Genomic DNA, 25,117 nt, shown 5'->3' on the forward strand with positions numbered 1-25,117 from the left:
TCAGTATTTAGCACATTGTAAGTATCCAAAACATGGTCTGGAAGAGGTATTTGCTGGAAGAAATTGTAAGATGGAATAAGAGAAGACAGGAAATAGCCAGTAAAAAAGCCAGAGGAAAGGCCAGATTTGAGAACTATTTAGGAGGTAAAATAAACAGGGCTAGTGGGTTACTATTCTTCAGGTGAAAAAGACACATAAGACTTCTCTTCCAGGTTTCCCTAACCAGGGCCTATGGTGCTGCTGTCAGTTCCTCCTCAGACACCAACCCAGACTGGAGGCCAGATGCTACAATATAGCCCAGCTTTTACTATCAGCACTGCTGAAAAGGCAACAAATATATCATGGAGTGGGAACTCTTAGATGTCAAGAGAGACCCTAGTTAATGGTGCCATTTAACCAGAGCAAATTTACCTTTTCCTCATTTGGGGTAATGACACCTATACTTCAGGTGCTGCAAGTATTCATGCAGCATATAAAGGACTCATATAAAGGACTCAATAACTTAACACAACACAAACAAGTCCTATGTAGATGTGAAGCTTATTTTACAGTGTCTCTCATGAAAACACTATAGCCTTATCACAGCTCCAGCCCACCTGGAAGTCCTGGTAGCTGAAATTGTACAATACACATCCGTGTGTTGGTTATCATACAGGCAACCGATGTCCCATTTAGGGAGAGCCTATTTTTATTTCTAAAATGTGTGTAACATCTTATACCATAATATGTGCTATCTGGTTTCTAAACAAATAAAACTGGTTTCAGAGAGCTCATCTCTGGAAATAGCAGCTGGGATACTGTAGTTTTACCCAAAAGTTAAGTAAAAATTGGCCCCAAGCCCAGAAAACAGGCATTCCTCCCAGACAAAACTGGATAAACCAAGTCTACAAACAATGAGTGGATAAAATAGTAGGGAAGTAAAGACATGGAGAGAGCCGGAATAACCCACACCAAAAGGCCAACCCATAGCTCAAGAAGGGAACCAAGGAAGGCTTTAGAAATTACCAGTTCTGAAGCAGTCAGGTGAGGCAAAAGTTACCAAGTGTAAGACACCAAAGTTACTAAATGAAAAGTATCTGGAACATAGATATTCTCCCTGCTATGCCAAAGGTAAGATTTATGTAAGCAGTATGAACTAAATGCTCTATTCAGCTTAAGATTCAAGATTCCTTATGAGAGGTTAGGCAGCTGGAGAGATATAACCTGGGGAAGGAAGAATATCAATGGAGACAAAATTCAAACACAGTAAATGTGAAAAAGAGTTTCCACTTCAACAGGCTAATTTATTGATGCTGCTATTGTTTCACACATTTGATTTCTTAAAAGGAATGTACTGATTATACATGTCACAAGGTATTACTTCCTACTTTCACTTATGAAATATTAACAGAAATGAATCTTCAAAGGAGAAAAACTTGCCAAAATGCCCTTGACATGGAATTGTTCTTTAAGATGCTGCCAGAGCACATGGTTTTGATTAAAAACAAAACAAACAACAAAAAAAAAAAACCCCACAAGCCGTCCTCTAAACATCTAAAATGTTTTTTATTTTTAAAACGTTTAATCTGAAATATCGACTGCAGAGTCAGTAGATGAAGGGCAAGTCTAACAGGGCCCAGCTGACAGATGAGACCAGGTCACAAGTCTCTGATAGAGGAATCTGTACTGAGAGCACCAATTGGGTCAATCAGTGAATTCTAATTTGCCCTAACCAGAGCTTGCAAGACAGACCTGGTGAGGTTCATGAAAAAAATCTATTAATATATGAAACAGATGGCTCTGCCAAAGAGGTTTCTGACCTATTAGAGGAAAAGTCTTTCTGAGAACATAGAATAGATACAGTAGAGCAATTCAGGGGAAGATTTTCAAGACCATTTTTACAATATAATGTTGTATAAAAAGTGCAAAAAACTTATAAATATTTAGATCCCAATTTTAAAAATAGAATTACACATGTGCAAGTATTTATATATGCATAGGGGAAAAAAAAGACAAGAAAGAAATGCACCAAAAGGTTAACCATTTTTATCTGAGTGATAGTTTTACCAAAAAACTTATTACTTTCTTCTTTCTTCTTTTGTTTTACAGTAATAGATAGGACTTTATAACTGTAAAATCAGTATCTTTATACATGTATTCTCTCTCCACAAAGTCAAACCATCAGTGAACAAATCCTGTTTGACCTCATCCCCCTCCTGAGCTGCATCATATTTTTCAGGCTGTGACTGCTTTTATCCATAGCCATATCCAGTGACCAACAGGGCAAGCTCTCACACTGCCAACAAAAGTTCACTGGGTATCTATTACAAGGACCCCATCTTAGCCAGGGCTCACATGAGGGCCTAAAGCAGCACGTAAAAAAGATCATCAGGGCTTCCCTGGTGGCACAGTCGTTGAGAGTCCGCCTGCCGATGCAGGGAACATGGGTTTGTGCCCTGGTCTGGGAAGATCCCACATGCTGCGGAATGGCTGGGCCCGTGAGCCATGGCCACTGAGCCTGCGCGTCTGGAGCCTGTGCTCCGCAACGGGAGAGGCCACAGTGAGAGGCCCGCGTACCGCAAAAAAAAAAAAAAAAAAAAGATCATCAATAGTTAAAGTCACCCTTGAAAAGCCTTTTCTATTGTCCACATATAAATACAGTATGAATAGTTTTATGTATGTATTCCTGTAGATGTATATACCAAAAATATTTCCAAAAGCATATAATATTCAGAAATTAAACCTCTCGTGTATCTTGCTGCTTGGACCAGTTCAGCAATTCTTCATTGGCCCTCAATTTTTCCTCCCCATCCCCTCACCGGTGAATACTTACCAACTCATCACCACACCACCTAAACAATTTCTGTTCTGCCAATGGTCAAGAATTCTTTACATTTATAAGTTTTGTCAATCTTATTAACTAACAGCACTGACTGCATCCACTGCCTTTGGGTACTCACGGAGTAAAATGGTGAGTATAAATTACCCCACTATTTAAATTATTTCTGGGGACTTCCCCAGTGGTCCAGTGGTTAAGACTCTGCACTCCCAATGCAGGGGCCCAGGTTCGATCCCTGGTCAGGGAACTAGATCCCACATGCCGCAACTAAAGATCCCGCAAGCAGCAATGAAGATCCCACGTGCCGCAAAAACAACCCGGTGCAGCCAAATAAATAAATATTAAAATCAATCAATCAATCATTATTTCTTACTCTCTCTTTTTCTTCCTTCTGCAATTTAAGCAAGGTAAAATGTTAGCTATAATTCCATTAAAAAATTAAAGCACCTTTTTATTGGGAGTGTAAAAAGGGAATCTTAGTGTTGTTAGGCTTAGTGTCAATCTACTTAAGGACATAGGTAAGATTACATTTATTGAGTGCCTTAATAAATGCACATTATTAAGTGCATTAAGCACTTAATAAAGCAACTAAGCCCGTGGGCAACAACTACTGAGCCTGCGCTCTAGAGCCCACGCGCCACAACTACTGAAGCCTGCGCGCCTAGAGCGTGTGCTCACAACAAGAGAAGCCACCGCAATGAGAAGCCCGGAGGAGGCAAACCTTGAGGCAACCCCTGAAGCAAGGCAGAATTAGACAAGTGAGGGGGGGGAGGAGAAGACATTCCACACAGGAGTCATGACTTGGATCTGAGGTGCACTGAAAAGGCAGAAAGTGTCTGGTTTTCTGGAAAGGGAGATAAAATGATTCATCAATAAGTACTGATTGGGACTTCCCTGGTGGCACAGTGGTTAAGAATCCACCTGCCAATGCAGGAGACACAGGTCGAGCCCTGGTCCGTGAAGATCCCACATGCCATGGAGCAACTAAGCCCATGTGCCACAACTACTAAGCCTGTGCTCTAGAGCCCACGAGCCACAACTACTGAGCCTGCATGCCACAACTACTGTTGCCCGCATGCCTAGAGCCTGTGCTCCGCAACAAGAGAAGCCATGCAATGAGAAGCCCACGTGCCACAAGTAGAGAAAGCCGCTCACAGCAACAAAAACCCAATGCAGCCAAAAATAAATAAATAAATTTATTTAAAAAAAATAAAATAAATAAGTACTGATTAAGCACCTAGTATTGACCAGTACTGGTAGGTACTAAAGATACAGAGTTGAGAGAATCCTGGTCACAGAGTGATGATTGGAGCCCTCCAGGAATCATCCAGTCAACTGACACAGATACATAAACACATAAGATGAGCAATCTGGTAAGTATAACATATGACTAAAGTTGATGACTAGATAAACAGAATGTAGCATATCCATAGAGTGGAATATTATCGAGCAATAAAAGGGAAGGAAGTACTAACGCATTCTACAGCATGGGCAAACTTTGAAAACATTATGCTAAGTGAAACAAACCAGTCACAGAAGGCCACATACTATATGATTCCATTTATCTGAAATGCCCAGAATAGGCAAAACCATTGAAACAGAAAGTAGATTAGTGGTTACCAGTGGGTAGGGGGAAGGAAGAATTAGGGAGTGGCCGCTTAATGAGCGCAAGTTTCTTTTTGCAGAAAAGAAATGTTTTGGGACTTGCCTGGAGGCACAATGATTAAGAATCCGCCTGCCAATGCAGGGGCCACAGTGTTCGAACCCTGGTCTGGGAAGATCCCACATGCCGCGGAGCAACTAAGCCCATGGGTGACAACTTCTGAGCCTGCGCTCTAGAGTCCACGTGCCACAACTACTGAAGCCTGTGCGCCTAGAGCGCATGCTCACAACAAGAGAAGCCACCACAATGAGAAGCCCGCACACCACAACGAACAGTAACCCCCGCTTGCCGCAACTAGAGAAAGCCCGCGCGCAGCAACGAAGACCCAACGCAGCCAAAAATAAATAAATAAAATAATTAATCAAAAAACAAAAACAAAAAAAAGAAAGGAAATGTTCTGGAATTATATAGTGGTGATGGTTGCATAACCTTGTGAATATACTAAAAATCACTGAATTAAAACACTTTAAAATGGTGGAAATTTATGGTATGTGAATTATATTTCAAAGGAAGGGAGGGAGGGAGGAAGGAAAAGGTTCTACAGGACAGAGAAGGAAATAATTTTGCCTGGAAAGGCTGGTGAAGACTTCCCAGAGGAGGCAACAGATCTGAACGTCAAAGGACAATCTCTTCTTTCCTTAAAAAGAGACGGATGGAAATAGAGACACAGATGTAGAGAACAAACGTATGGACACCAAGGGGGGAAAGTGGCGGGGGTGGTGGGGCAGTGGTGTGATGAATTGGGAGATTGGGATTGACATGTATACACTAATACGTATAAAATGTATAACTAATAAGAACCTGCTGTATAAAATTCAAAAAAAAAAAGAAGAGACTGATGAAGTCATTCAGAGAGGGAATGACATATGCAGAAGTACAGTTCCATAGGAATAGAGGCTGGGGGAGTAAATGGGGAAACTGTGAGAAGTAGACAGGCCAGATTTTGATCCAGCAGTCTCCGGAGGACTTTGTTTAGGAGTTTGAACTTCGTCCTATATAAAAATTGGCAAATATGTGGCACTTGGCACCACTCTCCTGTCTGCACCTCTGGCAGACATAACTATTATGCCATCGAGCCCTTCTCTGCTGAGCTCAGAAGTGGCCTCAATATCTGTCTCCATGCAATCCTTCCCACAGTCCATGTGCCCCCAGTGGGAGCCACTAAAGGATCTCAAGCAGGGAAGTGGCATCATCTGAATTCCCAATTTAAAAAGAACACTGGTGGGACTTCCCTAGTGGCGCAGTGGTTAAGATTCCACACTTCTAATGCAGGGGTCCCGGGTTCGATCCCTGGTCAGGGAACTAGATCCCACATGCATGCCACAACTAAGGAGCCCGCCTGCCTCAACTAAGACCTGATGCAACCAAATAAATAAATAAATAAATATTTTTTTTAAAAAAAAAGAACACTGGTAACTACGTGGAGCACTATTTGAAAACTGGCTTTAGGAACCCCAGCTACAGGAAAAGCAAAAGGATTTTTAACTGGAGAGAAATGGGTGATAGACAACCCTTTCAGAAGGACTATAAAAATGAGAGAAGGAAGGAAGGAAAATCAACCATCATAATCCAGGACTATACCTGGAGGCCCTGGGTTAAGAGGAAAGAAACCAGAAAGAGTGGAGAAGGGGTAAGGCATTAACAGGGAAAAGTCACAGGAAGGAAAGGGAAAAATTATATATGAATCTGAGGCTTGAAGTCTGTCATACCCTTCACCAAAATCAGAAAGAACAGTAGAGGGATAGCTGGTTTGGTGGGGAGAAATGAAAAAATCCATGCAAGATATTTGATAAGTGCTAGAAAATAAACATAAAAGAGCCAACTGGTAGTAAACATGCTTTGGACAGGAAAGCAGCACACCAGTGAAGAATAAAGGCTCTGGGACGAGATGGCCTGGGTCAGAGTCCCAGCACTGCCACTTTGTATCTAAGGAATACTAAAGAAGTTACTTAATTTCTCTAAACCTAGATTTCTTTATTTATAAAATGAGAAGAATAACAGTACATATGTAAGATTTTTTTTTTAATTAAGTGAAAAAAATAATTAGCATATTGCCTAGCACACAGTAAGTTAGCTTTCAATTAATGTTGGTGATTACCTTTAGCTACTCCATGATGACAGTATGTAGTATGACCAGCTATGCTTTGGAGAAGCTAAACTGTATTACCCAAAGAGTTGGAAAATCTTCCCAACTCTGAGATAGGACAGAAAAGCAGAGGATTCTTTGAATTTTGAGGTCAAGGAATTAGTACCATTTCACAAGCTCGGCCTTTTAGGTTTAAAAACATTTCCTTGGGCTTCCCTGGTGACGCAGTGGTTAAAAATCCACCTGCCAATGCAGGGGACATGGGTTCGAGCCCTGGTCCGGGAAGATCCTACATGTCGTGGAGCAACTAAGCCCTTGCGCCACAACTACTTAGTCTGCGCTCTAGAGCCTGCGTGCCTCAACTACTGAAGCCCATGCGCCTAGAGCCCGTGCTCCGCAACAAAAGAAGCCACCGCAACGAGAAGCCCGCGCACTGCAATGAAGAGTAGCCCCCACTCACCGCAACTAGAGAAAGCCTGCGTGCAGCAACGAAGACCCAATGCAGCCAAAAATAAATAAATAAATAAATTTATTAAAAATTAAATAAAGGGCTTCCCTGGGGTGCAGTGGTTGAGAGTCCGCCTGCCGATGCAGGGGACACGGGTTCGTGCCCCGGTTCGGGAAGATCTCACATGCTGAGGAGCGGCTAGACCCGTGAGCCATGGCCGCTGGGCCTGCGCGTCCGGAGCCTGTGCTCCGCAACGGGAGAGGCCACAACAGTGAGAGGCCCACGTACTGCAAAAAAATAAAAAAATAAAAAATAAACAAAATAAAAACATTTCCTTAAGTGTTCTTAACTTGAAGCAAAGTCTACTTTAGCTCAGTCACTTATTCAATCAGTATTTATTGCAAACTCTTAGTACAAAGAATTGTGCTGGACACTGTAGGATGCAAAATTACATGCAGTGTAAACGTGGTACCTATCCTCAAGAAGATTACACTAGGAGGGAAGAAAAGTTTACACACACAAATAGCTGAAGCACCAGGCATGCTGTGAAATGTTACTGATGCACTGCCAGTCATGAGAGTCAGAAGAGGGAGGACTCACTTCCAATGTGGATGAAGCTGTCACCTGAACTTAGTCTAGAAAGATGGTCAGAAATTCAATCGGCCAGAACACAGGTTCAGGAGAAACAATGTGAATAGAACAGCCAAAGAAAACAATGTGAATACAGACACAAAGCTGAAAAGTGCTAAATGTATGTTTCTGGAAGAGCCAGGAGTCAGGATTAACTGAAGAACTAGCCACAAGATAACTGGCCCTATGTTGAAGACAAATGAAAGGGAAAAGCCATAGGATGAAGCCTGGATATCCTGAGAGAGGCCAGATGGGAAAGGCCAGAAACTTGTTTGGGGAGTAGAATGATGCATGTGGTCCCACATATGCTGAGCAAGACATTTCTGAAACCACCTTCTCACAGCTGATAGGATTTTAAAGCTGTACAGGACTTCAGACTCTAATCCAGCCCTACCATCCTTCTGACTGAGGACACCAAGATCAAGAGAGGTGACTGAACTGCCCAAGCCATGGAGTTAGTGGCAAGATTGAGTGAAGCCCTGGTGGGCAGACTCAGTTCAGGGCACTTTACACTCATTCCCATGACCAGAAAGACATGTCTAAAAGCCAGGATGAAATGTGGGTTTGTTGCTTGGTAAAGAAACCAGGGTTATAGAATTGAGTCACTTGGATAGCCTGAAGTGGTGGGAGTGAAAGAGCTAGATTTCTGAGGGTCAGACTACAGAGGGAATAGAAAAGGAAAAACAACAAACCTGGGTTACATCCACATCCAGGAGGAAAAAGGAAGGGGTTTTTAAACATCTGAGAGGCAGGCAGAGAATCAGGATAGTGCAGAATCTTAGAAGCCAAGGTCACTGTCTCCTCTTCAGCTGACAGATATGTGTTCCATAAATATCTGCTGAATGAATGGATAGATGAAGACAGAGTAAATGCAAAAAATGTTTGAGCCCCCACGTAGGTAAAGCACAGTGCTAAGCACTTCATATGGGAATAAATGAGGTAACCTCACAACCACCCTATTAGGCAGCATTATCATTATTATCTCACTGCATTTCAAGATGAGAAAACAAGTTTAAAAATTGCCCAAGTTAAACAGCAGGTATCAGAGCCAGGATTAAATATCAAGTCCTCACTATTAAGGAAACGTTAATTTTTATCAGGGTAGAAAATGGCAAGGTAATGGTGTTTAAGAAAAAAAATATTCTTATTAGTTAGAGACACACACTCAGTGACAAAGTCTGAGATTTAGCTTTAAAATATGCCAATAACAGCAAAAAAAGGTGGGAAGGACAATTGAAAGAAAAAATTGGGGAAATATTGGTCACTATTGAAATTGAGTGATGGGTCCATGGGGTTCATTATACTATACTCCCTGCTGTTGTATGTTTGAAATTTTCCATAATAAAAAGTCCACTCATATGCAGCTTCCCTCCCTGCAAAGATGGTAGGGAATGGGGAATTAGTCAAAACAAGGGAGAACAAACATCAAGAAAAAAATTTTTGTCTGGGCAACAAGGAATTCACTCAGAGATAGTATTCAGGAGAAAAACAGGACCAGAAGCCAGACCACAAAGGATTAAGAGATATAGATAAAGCAAGTAGTGAGGAAATGGCAGTAAAACTGCATTTTAGATAAAAGGGACAGGAAGGAGAGGGCTAGGATGGCATGAGAGGTCAAGTTACTATGCTTCTACCTTGTATGTAGGTAAAAACAAAAAGGGGAGGGAGGGGGGATAGGAAGATGCTAGAAAGAAGATAACTGAGTAATCAATTAATTAATTGATCAATCAATCTATATATGAAACAAAAACATGAAAAGATGCTCATCACTTACATTTAAGGAAATGTAAATAAAAGTTATCTAGGTTTTAATTGTCAAAGATTAAACTTATTGACAATGTTCAGTGTTAGAGGAGAAATATAAATTGATATAATCTTTCAAAAGTTATGTGACAGGGCTTCCCTGGTGGCGCGGTGATTGAGAGTCCGCCTGCTGATGCAGGGGACACGGGCTGGTCCGGGAAGATCCCACATGCCGCGGAGCGGCTAGGCCTGTGAGCCATGGCCTGCGCGCCCGGAGCCTGTGCTCCGCAACAGGAGAGGCCACAACAGTGAGAGGCCCACATACCGCAAAAAAAAAAAAAATTACGTGATAATATCTAGTAAAATTTTAAACATGCATAACTTTTGACACAGAAACTCCACTTGTAGGAATTTATCCTAAGAAGTATACAGAGTACAGAAAATACGAAGATATATTTACAAGGATGTTTGTAACTGCAGAGAAAAAGAAACAAATGGCTATCACCAGGGGACTAGGAAAATTGATAGAAATTAACTACGTAACTATTAAAAGATAGATATGTGTCCGAAACATGGGAAAATGCCCAAAATAAAGGCATTAAATGAAGACAGAAAGCAAATTATAGAAAAGTAGATATACTGTTATTCCATTTCTGTAAAAAGGAATTACTTTATCTCACACACATACAGAAGGACAAATACATCCATGTCAGCATACACAGTGGAAAAAAGTGTGGATATATATAATCCAAATTCATGACAGTGGTTAACATTGAGACATGGGATTATGGGTTCCTTTCCTTATTTAAAAATGCCTCCGGGGAGGGGCAAGGGTAAACTGAAAAAACTTAAAAAAATAAAATAAAATAAAATAAAAATAAAAATGCCTGAATTTTACTGTGCTCATATATTACTTGCATAATCAGGAAAAAAGTCAAGGAATTTCCAAAAGCAAGAGTAATGAAAGTGCCATAATAGAAAGGAAAGGGGAAAAAATTAGTGAGCACAAGCCCTAAAGTGAAGTCACAGGTCAAGAATGAGGCAGACAGAGAGCAGGTCTAGGGCCGGAGGGAAAAACAGCCTTGCAAAACGTGCAAGCAGCTGCTGTGGGAACTGGGACCCTGAGAATGCAGCACAAGAGCACCCGGAGGGGCAGAGACAGCTCAACTGAAGTGAGGCAGTGGGAACTGCTGACAACCAAAGCAGCCCATTTTCCTGACTCCCCAGAAACACTGGGCAGCCTAGGGGCAGCGAAAGAAGCCAGGGGAGAGAATTCAGGGTTGGCAACTGGCAGAGTGCAAAGGTTCAAGCAGGTTCTCAGACCTGGGGAGGGCAGCAATGTAACTGTGGACCATGGCAAACCAGCATCCAAACTAAGGTGGGAGGTGGGTGAAATAGTAGAGAAGAGAAAGGTAGAGAGATAGGGTGGGGGAAGACAGTGAGAGTGGATGGCACAATGAGAACAAAGAGCCTAAGCTCAATCCAGAATCACACTTAAAGGATTCTTTCCCAAATTTCCATTTTTCTTCCAATTTCTAAACATCATCACATTAGGAGGAAGATCCCAATTTGTGTCACTGGGCTTCAAGGGCAAAAACTCTCCACCTGGTTTTGGGTGTTTCTCATAACCCGTAAGGGATCTGTGAGGAAGGTGGAGGCTCCATCTAGGTTCCCCCCACACCCAGCTCTTGCAGAGTTACTAGGCTGCTGTTAATAGAGCAGAAGCTCTACTCCCTGTGTGGCACTACCTTCTTTGTGTGTATCCTCTACTGGCCAGAAGCCTGGAATAAGGAGTGACTGTCACCCCCAAACCGAAGCCCTAACAATATCTCATGAGGACGTTAAAAAAGGCCCTAAACTTAGAAAACCTGGCATCAAGTCCCACCTTTTTTTCTTATTGTCTTTGTGAACTTGAAAGCAAGCCACTTCACCTCTTTGTGTTTGCTTCTTCATCTATAAAATGGGGATATCGGCCTAACAGTGTTGCTGGGAGGATGTAGTAAAATAAAATGTACATCAAAGTGTTTTATGAAACAATAATATCATACATATGAAAGGTATACGTATACTTATCATAGTAAAGCAAACATTTTTCAATTCTACCTATATATCACTTTCATCAATGGTGCTATAAAACCATAAATGGGTGCTAGCACCTTCAATGTGCCTATGCTGGCTGAAATTGTCCATGTTTTTATTGCTTTTAACCTATATAACAATTTTCTTCACAAGATTTCAACACTGCTCACAAATTTCTTCAATTTAACAGTTGCTTGCCACATTTAAAGTGCCTTATGCTTTGTCTCAGTTTTCCTTTTTATCTCATGTCAATTTTTATCTTTAACTACAGTTAGTTTTCATGCTTCCCTTTTCTTCAGTCTATTATGTTTGTCACCTACATGAAAGAATAACCGCATTAGGTAGGCTTCAACAGAGTTCCTTACATCTGGACAGTGGGATTCCTATGTGGTCTGATCAACCATGAAAATTAATTCAAAGTAATTTAGGTAGTATATTCTCAAGTTATTTTACCACTAAGAAGAACCAAGAGGGTGATTAAATGAATTGGCACAATTCCATTACTTCTAGGTTAATAACTCAGAACACAGAGCTTCCTAACAAAGAACTAATATATCAATTTCAGTGTTAGTACAGTATTAGGCTGAACAAAGGACTAATACAGATAATTTCATAATCACTGAGTTCAAATTCCTAAATAAAGTTTGGGCAAATGATCTTATATCCTGAATATGGCCACATTGAGCTCAGCTGGATCTTCAAAAAGTCCATCAGCTGACAAAAGTCACAACATCCTAGTGTTAAATCCATTACCTACACCCAGGCTGGAAGTAGCTGTCTAGAGACCTTGTAGCCCAAACTGACTAGTCACTGTTCTTCACACGAGGACAAATTGCTCAGAGCAGTAAATGGCCAGTGGAAGATCTAGATAATACCCATAAAGAACTGTCACATTCTCTTCCAAGGGAAACTTTTGCCAAGACCCAAAGAGAGGAAGTAATAGCTCCCCAGCATCAAAACCATAAACATATGGAATAAGCAACACATTTTCACAGCAAAATTACGTATTATGTATTTTAGCAACCTGGAAATACAAAGGCAGAAGCACTGCTTCAGCCAGGGTCTGAGGCACCCATGAAATCAGAACTCTCATCACATCACCAGCTCCACAAGGAATGATTTCATGATATTTTACATGCAGAGGTCATTCATTTCTTCACTAAACATTTATTGAGTAGCTACTTCTGTATCAGAAATGTTTAGATACTGGGATATAGAGTTAAACAAGATGAGGTCCTGCCCTCACGTAGGTCACAACATAGGCACAGAAAACACACAAAAATCCCCAAAGTTAAGAGTACAGTGATTATGAAAGAAGCTTTCACAGATTGCAATGCCATACAAAGGAAAGGCATTCAGCCTAATCTGGGAAGAATCAAGGAAGAGTTTTAAGTGATGGTGCCTGAATTCCTAGTAAATTCAAGCCTAAGAGTCAAACAAGCACTAGAACAGGAGGAAAATTAGTAGGAGAAATAGCCTGAGAATGCTGGGACATTCAAGGAGCTCACTATAACTGGAGCCTAAAGTGACAGAGGAGGGCTTCCCTGGTGACGCAGTGGTTGAGAGTCCGCCTGCCGATGCAGGGGACACGGGTTCGTGCCCCGGTCCGGGAAGATCCCACATGCCGTGGAGCAGCTGGGCCCGTGAGCCATGGCCACTGAGCCTGCGCGTCCGGAGCCTGTGCTCCACAACGGGAGAGGTCACAACAGTGAGAGGCCCGCGTACTGCACAAAAAAAAAAATAAAAAAATAAAGTGACAGCGGAATTGTGGCAGAAGAGGACTAGAAAGGAAGATACCAAAGAGGCCAGGTCATAAAGGTCTTTGTGAGATGTTGAAGTAGAGATATATCAGGATCTAGATGTTCGTGTATTTTGAGGCCAGGGGAGTATTATTTACTTTTAACTGAAGTTAAAGACCACCCCAAACGGAGGGGGAATTTGACTATGGAAGACTGGAAGAGATTTAGGGCCAGTTACTTTGAATCATTTCTGTCTGGCTCATACTTATTTTTCTCTCTACTTTTTTTTTCCCCCTCTCACAGGGAAAAAATAAAACTGAACAATTCTATAACAAAGCCTGTGAACCTTCTGTTCATCAAAAACATTTCTGAACAGAGTGCTAGATTCTATCAAACTAGCCCAAATTAGAGAAAGACGACAAATCTCTCCAGCATCTGGAGCCTTCCAGGCAAAAAGACCAAAGTCAGGTATATGATGCCAACAGAAGAAAGCTAGAGAAATATTCTGATCAGGGGCCACACAGAATATGCTGCCTGGCATACTCCAGCACTCTGTCACTGGGGATGCCCACTGTTCCCAAAACAAGGACATGCCAAACAGTTACCTCCTGGCTTCTCCATAGAAACTGCCAGGAAAAAACCTACCAGTGCCAGGAATGACCTTGGACTTTATAGTGTTGACTCCCGGCCACCAGTACTGGATAAAGACTACCTCAACAATTCTCTCACCTGTCCAGGGTGCCAACAGGTGTAGACAGAAGGCTGCCTTCCTCACCAGACAAGGAAACTGAACCTCTCATCCATGCATAGCACCCAGCCACACGCCTATTACTAATACTACTGAGAACAGTAACTCCCACATAATGATATACACAACCTACTACTAACAGCAAGCACTGACCACCCATTAAGCACCAGGCCCTCAACTCCAGTCCTCACTACAACCTGCAGAGGTTATTTTAACCCCATTTCACAGACTGAAAAAAATTAAATTAAATTAAAAAACAAGACTCAGAAAGGTTAACAGCTTACGCAGGTCAAAAAGCAAGCAAGAGGTAGAGATGGGATGACCCCAAAGATCATGCTCTTTCCATTGTACTAGACACCTCAGAATCTTTCCAAAGAAATCAAACACTCTAAGCTTTCTTTCCAAGAGTTTCTGAGGTTATCCATCTGACTAAGAGGTAGTCAAAACATTTTTCAGCAGTCAGTTTGCCTTCAAAGCAACAAAATAAAGTTTTCATTTTATTTGATCAAAAGAATATTCCAGATGGAAAAATGAAAGAGACTTCAAAGAATTTATTTATTATCTAAGTGTCTTGATTTTAAACCTCTTCATTTATTTTTGGCCAAAATACATACAGAGAAATAGAGAAGAGAGCAAAGGACAGAATTTCATTTAACTAGATAGGAATGGAGATTAACAATTAAAGCAAAAAAGCATTCAAATATAATTTATGCAGTAATAATTAAGAGGCAAGGAATTTCAAACAGGCTGAGCCTTACCTCAATCTTATTCCTCCTGTTCTAGGAGACAGCACTCCAAGACATCAGCAGACACTCCCAGCCTACATACAGTGAACCAGACAAAGGGAGTAAGCAACGCCTTCATGCTCCCAAAACCACAGTGGGAAGGAAAGTGTGATGGCTTCCTGGGGAACCTAAGCACATATACAGTATTTGTAAATCATAGCTCATCAAGACACACACAGCAACAAAATGTTTACCTTGTGGCTTGTCTACAGGCATACTTAAAGTTAACAGGTGTATGTAAATAAAACAAAGCAAAAACAACCCCATACCATTGTGAACTTTTCCCATGGAAATATATGAGGATAATCAATTGTCACTAGTCAAAATCAATACTTTTTAAAAACTTTATTCAATGGTTTTACTGATTAAAAGCTTGATATGCCTGAATCACTTCTTCCTTCATAGACCTATAGCCACTTCTGAAATATGAACTATTACTATTAAAACATGAAAAACATCACCATTGTAGAGGTGCCCAACACAGTGCCTGGCATAATTCAATAGATATTGGTTTATGAAAGAATGAGTTACTTAAGATAGAAAACTTAAGAGAAAGAGACAGACAGAAATAATACAGTGCAAGGGAAATATATGATTTTTTAAAGATTAAGGGGAAAAACAATCCCCAGAACCATCAGTACAACTACAAATAGTCAGAATTACCTCACATCTCACCCGAAAATTTATACTCTAATATACTCCAATGAGGCAATACAACTCCTAACACTCTAAACAAACTCTGAAAGTGCAATGATTCTGACACTTTTTTTCATATGAGATTTGATATCTCATCTATAGACAACACACCAACTTTTGCCTGAATACTACATAGAGAGAGCTCTGGTGCACAGATGCAGGCCTCAGCTATTTGGAGTTTGCACATTGCCTTTCAATGATACAGATGAGACACAGTGTACAGACCAGACAGACAACACTTCTAGTGAAGATAATGTCCTGGGAGAGTTAAAATGACGGTCACTAAGATTTAACAGATTTAACGTAATGACTTCACGGTAGTAGGAGAAAATGAAGTTTAGGGATATAAAGAACTTTTAACAACATAAACTGTTAGAGTTTTCACATCCCTCTCTAGAGTTGCATACATTAAACAATGACACATAAATTAGTGAAAAGAGGCTCTTAATGTAGATTTAGAATTGGACTGAAAAATCCCTAGAATTTATATATATCATACTGTCTAAGTTTGTCTATCATCATAAACAACAGCCATAGTGCTGAAAAGAAAGTATGAGTCACAATTCAAAAACAAAGGAGAAAATAAATGAACAGAGGAAAGCTTTGGATCCAAATACCACAAAGAAATTCTTTACTTAAAACACTGTCAATGACAGCTACCATTCTGACTTGGAGTAAGAAGGAATGGTCCACACTGTCTTCTATTCAGGAAGAAACTCAATTCAGCCCCCAAACGCTCCTTCCAGCACCATCTACCTCAGTGCCCAGCCACCAACACAGTCAGCCACATCCACTAGCAAGGGACAGGAATTCTAAGATCTGAGTCACCCCTCCCCCTCAGTAAGAGGTCATTCTCTATCACAAAGCCCACTCTGCAAAGGCCCCTTGTTCGTCTCACAGGCTGCTACCACCATGGCCCACAAAAAGCTAATTCTCCAACTTCAGCAGCCTACCAACCCTACTCTATACTCTCCAATTCACAACTCCGGCTTCACCCTAACTCCAAGGTAGCCAACACTACTCACCGAGACATTCTTGCGACAAGTTCCCTACCTGAGAACCACTCAACTCCAGAATGCTGGGCCCTGGAGAATCCAGCCCTTTGCTCAACTCCCCTGTGCCCAGCTGAGCTCCTGCCTTTCCAGGAACTAATCACCGATTACCTCAGAGAAGCTAAATACTCAATACTCTTTCTCCCCAGTCTGATCCCAGTCTGCCAAGTTCACGGACCTGGGGGCGTGGAGGGGTTGGGGAGGAGGGCAGGGAGAGACGCATCTCGATTCGCCTTAGGGACCAGGCACATCAAGGCCCCTAGAATTCCTAAACGCATCCTCCCCCCAATCCACCCGCTATGGCCAGCCTCCAGGGCGTCTGCATCAGGCGCTAAGAGCGCACGCCTCTAGAGTTAAGTCTCCGTGCCCCTATAACTCCCTTTCCCGGCTACAAAAATTCTAAATACCAAGCCAACACGGCCCCGGGTGGAGGCGAAGACCCCCGCCAAGCCTCCGGCCACTGGAGTTCCCTAGGTCGGATCCAGCGCCCCAAGGCCTGGGCTGCCGGGACCCGCTTGCTGACCCAGGCCGCTGAGCGCCAGGGGCCCGGGCCGCGTCTCCACTCCGCCCCCATTGTTGCGGGTCCCGGCGGCCCGAGCAGGGAGCCGGGGGCCGGCACCCGCACTCACCTCCCGTGCCGCGGCTCCGGGCCGCGCCGGGCCGGGCAGGGCCGAGTGGCCGAGCGTTCCTCTGCGCCCGCCTTGGCAGTGCCTGCGGCAGCGGCGTCTGGGGTGGAGGGAAGCAGCCGGCCAGGCCCGGGCGCCGCGGGCTGGCTCCGGCTGAGCGTCGGTCTTCTCCTGCGGCGGCGCTCGCAGCCTCCGCTGGCGGTCCGCGCCAGAAAGCGTCCCCCTCTCGGCCCGCGCGCCCGGCCGCCCGGACGGGAACATGCGCCGCCGACAGGAAAGTTCCGCTGAGAGCCTAGCGGAGGCCGCTGTTGACCCGCGCCGGGTGGACAGCGATTCCTCCTCCCTCTACAGAGCCGTCTATGCTACAGATAACTTTTTTCAGGCATGAATGAGGCACGGAAATCTCAGGCCGGAAACCTAGGAATGGTTTTAGTGGTGGGTCCGACAGAATGGGTTTGCACCCCGCTAGCCACCAGAGAGGCACGTTGACCAGTCAGTGCTTCAATTGAGCCTCGGTTCCTCCTCATTCCTCACCGGGGGATAACCCTGGAGGCTTGTTAGGATTGGATGAGATGATGGAAGTGCCTGGTGCGGAGATATGGGGCTCAACACTGGGGATCGGTCATTGCTGATGCTGCCAATGATGATTGCTACTACTGCTATCGCCTCCTACAGAGGTTAGGCGCAGCTCTCAGGGACCCCTGAAATTGATGCGCACCATGTAACTCTAGGTTTTACCCCCTCCCGTCCGGTTTCCTGTTAACTGAAGCTGGAAAAAAAGTGGAGACAAGAAAGGGCTTTCCTGATCACTGACACTCAGGGGGAAGTTAAGGATGCAGGTTCTCCTCCCTCAAGTTGGGAATTACTGCCATGTGGGCTCCAGTTAACGAGAAGAGTGAACTGTGTCAGCTTTCTTCACTACAGCCCCAGGTTCCCTTCCTCCTCCTCTTCCTTATCCCAAGAAGTGAACATTGACGAGATGATGAAAAAATTCTGTAAGTGGGTTCTGTTTTCCTCATAAAATCAAGAGGATAAAAAAATCGTTTCTCAGACTTCCCTGGTGGCTCAGTGGTTAAGAATCCGCCTGCCAATGCAGGGGACACGGGTTCGATCCCTGTTACGGGAAGATCCCACATGCCTCGGAGCAACTAAGCCTGTGCGCCACAACTACTGAGCCTGCTCTCTAGAGCCCGCGAGCCACAACTACTGAGCCAGCGTGCCACAACTACTGAAGCCCACGTGCCTAGAGCCCGTGCTCCGCAGCAAGAGAAGCTACCGCAATGAGAAGCCCGCGCCCCGCAACAAAGAGTAGCGCTACCCCGCTCGCCGCAACTAGAGAAAGCCCGCGGGCAGCAAAGGAGACCCAATGCAGACAAAAATAAGTTAATTAATGAATTTTTAAAATCCTTTCTCCTTCCCACTTCCTTTTTCTTCTGGGCCTTCACACCTCTAGATATCAGTTATTTTTTGGAACAAATTAAGTTATACAAATACAAGTGTGTGTTCCCAAACTATCCATGGGAATTTAGATCTGCAGAAGGTGCTCCAAAAGTATCACAGCTTTCACATGTCCTTAGATTTTCCATTCTCACTTAGCCCCTTGGCTTTTGAGACTCAGAAAATTTTACCTTGATACCCTTCTCCCTTGTCTGAAGCGACTTTCCAGAAAAGCTCTGAGATCAGTCACTTGAACCTAAATTAAATTTTGTCACTGTGTCACACATGTATACACATGGATTTCCATTTACATTATCCTCTGGAAGGAAAGGGCTCAGCTGGCTAAAGACATTTCGGTAACCATTTGGAAACAGCAGGTTCATAGATAGAAAGCAGCATGCTCAAAACCTCTGGAGGCTCTCTGCTCCCTCAAGTAAGGGAACTTCATCCTATGATCTTAAAGGACAAAGGATGCCTCAAAAGCTGGTTCACTTTTCTCAGAATCTTGAGATCACCTGAGGTCCGACCCCTCCGTGCTCCACATTTTCACCAGTTGGCCTCTTAGCTTGGACTACCCATGTGACACATAAAGCAGATTTGGTCTCAAGTGTCGAAGTAGGTTCAGGTGAGAGCCCTAAAGATGACCAAAGTGAGGAGAAAGAGACCAGTGAAGCTGGGCAGAAACTTGAGAGAGCAGTCTTATTGTTTATCTCCCTCCCCTCTCCCAAAAGACCCAATACACAACTATCAGAGACACCCACACTTACCTGCCTCCTCTGTTACTGAGGTTGAGCAACAAGGGCCAGGGCTGGCTCCCCTGATGATGGAAGCCTCCCAAGATGCCATTGCCCTTCTGTGACATCACTGCTTCCTTGCCCTCTGGGAGCTTCCCTGACAACTTGAATGATGTTATGCCCTCACAATCACCTTTGGGAATCATGCTACCCCCCAATTCACTAGTAGGAAAGTGGGTTATATTAGGGAGGAATCCTTAGAGTGATTTACACGCATAGCTGCCTATTGATGGCTCTGCCTTCAAGTGCGGTTTAAAAATCTGGGGTCTTCCTGCTGGGATTAGAGAAGACTCACCAGTGACTTGTTAATCAGAAACTATAGCTCGGCCTTCTTCATCACTGTGAACCCACACCTGGAAAAACACCCTCTTCCTTTCACCTGTTTAACCTCCTCCTCATTCCATGAAAACCAGCCCAGTCCTTCTTCCACCAGCCACATTTCCAACCCACTCCCACTTCTGGATGTCAAAAAACATGATCACTCTGAACCAGGTTCCAAGGTGACAGATAGTTGTTTTACTTTCTTTGACAGCCATCCTATTCTTTATTTTTAAATTTTTGGCTGCGTTGCGTCTTTGTTGCTGCGTGCAGGCTTTCTCTAGTTGTTACGAGCAGGGGCTACTCTTCCTTGCGGTGCACGGGCTTCTCATTGCAGTGGCTTCTCTTGTTGTGGAGCACGGGCTCTAGCCGTGCGGGCTTCAGTAGTTGTAGTGCACACACTCAGTAGTTGTGACTCGCAGACTCCAGAGCACAGGCTCAGTAGTTGTGGTACATAGGTTTAGTTGCTCCACAGCATGTGAGATCTTCCCTGACCAGAGCTCAAACCCGTGTCCCCTGCATTGGCAGGCAGATTCGTAACCACTGCACCACCAGGGAAGCCCAGCCATCCTATTCTTGGGATGTTTTTTAAATTTCACCTTGTACACTGCTTCTCTTATACTAGATTATAATCTCTGGGAGGCTTGAAAAAAAATCCACCCCAGCATCTATTGAAGACCTGACAAAGCTGCTGCATCATAAAATTCCCCATTCAGCAATTACCTATTGGGTACCTACCTTGTACCAGGCACTGTGCTGGATGCTGGGGAATACTAATAAGACGTGCCAAGCATAAATGTAAGCATTTTAGAGCTATTAATGCATTTGATCCTCACATCGACATAATGAGGCATGTGTAAGTGTCACCCCACTTCAAAGATGGAAAAACTGAAGCTGGGACATAAGGGGTGGGGTTTGAGTACAGGACACTCTTATAACCATGCACTGAAGTGAAGAACTATACTCAAAGTTGAGCTTGGAGTACTCTGGTCTGTAAAGTGAAACTAATAAAAACCCATCCCATCTGGATGTTCATTCAGACATTTGTTGTCCCCGAACTGTACTTCAGATGCTAATCTAGCACTGAACAAGAGATTACAGGTCTCTGCCCTAAAGTAGCTTACCTTCTAAATAGGGGAGACAAATAGTAAAAAATAATTTCAAATTCTAGTAAGTGCTGAAAAGAACATAAAACCAGAGACCTGTATGGGAGAGAGGCTGTCTAGAGAGGGAAGAATTGGGTAAGACCACCCTGATGAGGCGACCTGTGAGCTGAAATCTGAATGCCAAGAATGCTAGAGAGAAGCATGTGAAGACTCAGGGAAGGACAATTCTAGGCAGAAGGACCAGAGCTCAGGAGCAGCATAAGGTTGGGTAAGAACCACCAGATGACTGCTCTGGAGAGTGGAAAAGTAGCCTGTAGCTCTGCTCCCAGATTTCATGGTCTTGAAGGGATCAATTTCAGGGGTGGTCCTGGGAGGGTGTGAAGGATACTGCTGATCAACTTCTAGGGAAGCAGCACAGATTTACTGTAGTACCTGATAAATGACCATGTACATTTGCCAAGACAATAGACAGATGTCATAGAAACAGATGCTTTTAAAAATTTCTACAGAGAATAATTCCATTCTCTCCAAGAAAAAGAAAGACATCCAAACTGAAAAAGAAATAAAATTATTTCTGTTCACAGATGACATGATCTTATACGTAGAAAACTCTAAAGAGTCCACACCAAAAGATTTTAAAAAGTGATAACTAATAAATGAATTCAGCAAAGTTGCAGGATACAAAACCCACACACAAAAATCAGTTATGTATTCATACACTAACACTGAACAATACGAAAAGAAATTAAGAAAACAATTCCACTTACACTAGCATCAAAAAGAATAAAATACTTGGTAATAAACTTAAAGAGAGAAAAAACTAGTACACACACACACACAAAAACTCTAAAGTGTTGCTAAAAGAAATTAAAGATATAAATAAGCAGAAAGTCATTCTGTGCTCATGGATTTTTAGTACTACCCAAAGCAATATACAAATTTAATGCAGTCCCTATCAAATCCCAACATTTTTTTGCAGAAATATAAAAATCCATCGCAAAGTTCGTATGGAATCTCAAGGGACGCTGTATAGCTAAAACTGTCTTGAAAAAAAAAAAACAAAGCTGATTTAAAAACTTACTACACAAAACTACAGTAATCAAAACAGTATGGTACTGGCATAAAGACAGTCATGGAATAGAATAGAGTCCAGAAATAAACTCTCACATATAGTCAAATGATTTTTTAAAATAAATTTATTTATTTTGGGCTGAGTTGGGTCTTTGTTGCTGTGTGCAGGCTTTCTCTAGCTGTGGCGAGTAGGGGCTACTGTTCATTGCTATGGGCAGGCTTCTCATTGCAGTGGCTTCTTTTGTTGTGGAGCATGGGCTCTAGGCTCACGGGCTCAGCAGTTGTGGCTCACGGGCTCTAGAGTGCAGGCTCAGTGCTTGTGGCACATGGGCTTTGTTGCTCCATGGCGTGTGGGATCTTCCCGGACCAGGGCTCGAACCCATGTTCCCTGTGTTGGCAGGCAGATTCTTAACGACTGTGCCCCCAGGGAAGCCCTAGTCAAATGATTTTTGATAAGGATGCCAAGATCATTCAGTGGGGGAAAGGACAGTCTTTTCAACAAATGATGCTGGGAAAACTGGATATCCACATCCAAAAGAATGAAATTAGACCCTTTCCTTACACTATATACAAAAATTAGCTCAAAGTGGATCAAAGACCTAATGTAAAATCTAAAACTGTAAAACTCTTAGAAGAAAACAAAGGGGAAAAGCTTCATGATTTTGGATTTGGCAATGATTTCTTGGATATGACACCAAAGGCACAGACAACAAAAGAAAAAATAGACAAATTGGACTTCATGAAACACCACTGTACATCAAAAGCCACTACCAACAAAGTGAAAAGGCAACCCACGGAATGGAAGTAATATTTGCAAATCATGTATCTGATAAGGAATTGATATCCAGAATATATAAAGAAGTCCTACAATTCAACAACAACAAAAACAAGCAAGGCACTTCAAAAATGGGCAAAGAACTTGAAGAAGATATACAAAGGAGATATACAAATGGTCAATAAGCACATAGAAAGATGCTTAACATCACTAATCATTTGGAAAATGCAAATCAAAACCACAATGATACACCACTTCATACCCATTAGGACAGCTATTATAAAATAATAATATAAAAAAAAAAACCCAGAAAGTTACTAGTGTTAGTGAGGATATGGGGAAATTGGAACCCTTGTGTGTTGCTGACGGGAATGTAAAATGGCACAGCCACAGTGGAAAACTAATGGTTTCTCAAAAAGTTAAACATAAAAAAAAAAAAAAAAAAAAAAAAAAGTTAAACATAGGATTACAAAATGATCCAGAAATTTCACTTCTAGGTATATACCCCAAATAATTGAAACTATGGATTCAAACAGATACTTGTATGCCAGTGTTCATTGTAGCATTATTCACAATAGCCAAAAGGTGGAAAAAACCCAAGTGTTCATCAACAGATGAATGGATAAACAAAATGTGTTATATCCATACAGTGAAATGGTATTTACCCATACAAAGGAAAGAAATACTGATACATACTACAACATATTAAAAACAATATGCTAAGCGAAAGAAGCCAGAAACAAAAGGTCACATATTGTATGATTCCATTTATATGAAATATTCAGAACAGGCAAATCCATAGAGACAGAGAGCAGATTGGTGGTTGCCAGGAGCTAAAAGGGGTGGGGGGGAGAACAATGGAGAATAAGTACTTAATGGGTATGAGGTTTCATTTTGGGGTGACGAAAATGTTTTGAAATTAGATATGTGATTTCATAACATTGTGAATGTACTAAATGCCACTGTGTTGTTTATTTTATTGAAATATAGTTGACTACAATGTTGTGTTAATTTCTGCTGTACAGCAAAGTGATTCAGTTACACATATATGTGTATATATATATATATATATATACATACATTCTTTTTAAGTAGTTCACTTAAAATGGTTAATTTTTTGTTACATGAATTTTACCTCAATTTAAAAGAAACTAGGGACTTCTCTGGTGGCTCAGTGGTTAAGAATCCGCCTGCCAATTCAGGGGACACGGGTTCGATCCCTGGTCTGGGAAGATCCCACACGCCGCAGAGCAACTAAGCCCATGCGCCACAACTACTGAGCCTGCACTCTAGAGCCCGCTAGACACAGCTACTGAGCCCACGTGCCGCAACTACTGAAGGCCACGTGCTCTGCAACGAGAGAAGCTACCGCAATGAGAAGTCTGCACACCAGGACTTCCCTGGTGGTGCGTGGTTAAGAATCCGTCTGCTAATGCAGGGGACACGGGTTCGGGCCCGGGGAAGGGAAGATCCCACATGCCTCGGAGCAACTAAGCCTGTGCACCACAACTACTGAGCCCACGTGCCACAACTACTGAAGCCTGCACGCCTAGAGCCCGTGCTCTGCAACAAGAGAAGCCACCACAATGAGAAGCCCGCGCACCGCATGGAAGAGTTAGCCCCCGCTCGCCACAACTAGAGAAAGCCCGCACACAGCAACGAAGGAAAAATAATGAATAAATTTTTTTTAAAAAAGCCTGCACACTGCAACGAAGAGTAGCTCCTGCTCGCCAGAACTAGAGAAAGCTGGCGCGCAGCAATTAAGACCCAACACAGCCAAAAATAAATAAATAAATTTTAAAAAAAAGATTTAAAAAAATAAATAAATAAACTAAAGCTCAAAGAGGTTGAGTTACATGAGATCTCATAGCTGGTAACTGGTGGAGTTAGAATTTGAACACAGATCTAAGAATATATATATTCACAGATCTAAGAATGTATATATATATATATATACACTCACGTTGCACAGTGAGAAGACAAAGTGTTTACTAATCTATAGGTAAATGACTGTTATGCTGGTGCTTTTCTGAGAGTAGGTTCCAACAAGGGAGAAGGGATGATGCCTTCCAAGTAGTAGGTGATCAATACACATTTTTCTGAATAGGGTGGGAAGAATGGTCCCCACTTACAGACTCCGAGGTCTGTAGAGACCTTGGAAGTATCTGGGAGGGGCTGAAACTTCCTCTAAGCAGTGAGGGGTTCTTCCTTAGGGTTGGTGGTAGGGAGGCAGAGGCAGCTCCTCTCACATTCTGTATGACCTTGGACAAATCACTTAACCTCCCTGAGATGGGTTCTTCATCTGTAAAATGGGAATAACATGCTTGCAATGGTGAGAAAGAAATGAGAAAAATGGCTATAAACAAACTTTCAAAGTGCTAAACGTATGTGCAGGTTTATTTAGTTCAGAGAAATTTTGGCCAACATCTTTGCTGTTTTAAGTCAATTCCACCATCTCCTTCTAGAGGAATTATTAGCTCTTACTTCTACATGAGATCGGCTG

General features: G+C 42.6%; 1 protein-coding gene across 2 annotated transcripts in view; it reads right to left on the bottom strand.

Annotated features, from left to right (window-relative positions):
• Positions 1-17,279, bottom strand: part of RAD54L2 (RAD54 like 2) — an 88,225-nt gene extending 70,946 nt beyond the window's left edge. The window contains exon 1 of one of the 2 annotated variants that reach the window (XM_082848224.1): positions 17,117-17,279. The gene's annotated coding sequence lies outside the window, so the exon portion shown is untranslated. Of the gene's footprint in view, positions 1-14,712; positions 14,814-17,116 lie in introns of those variants that run through there. The other variant, XM_082848225.1, reaches the window with a different exon arrangement.
• Positions 17,280-25,117: the final 7,838 nt, after the last annotated feature.

This window comes from Leucopleurus acutus, assembly GCF_964270905.1.
Source record: "Leucopleurus acutus genome assembly, chromosome: 10".
NCBI lineage: Eukaryota > Metazoa > Chordata > Mammalia > Artiodactyla > Delphinidae > Leucopleurus > Leucopleurus acutus.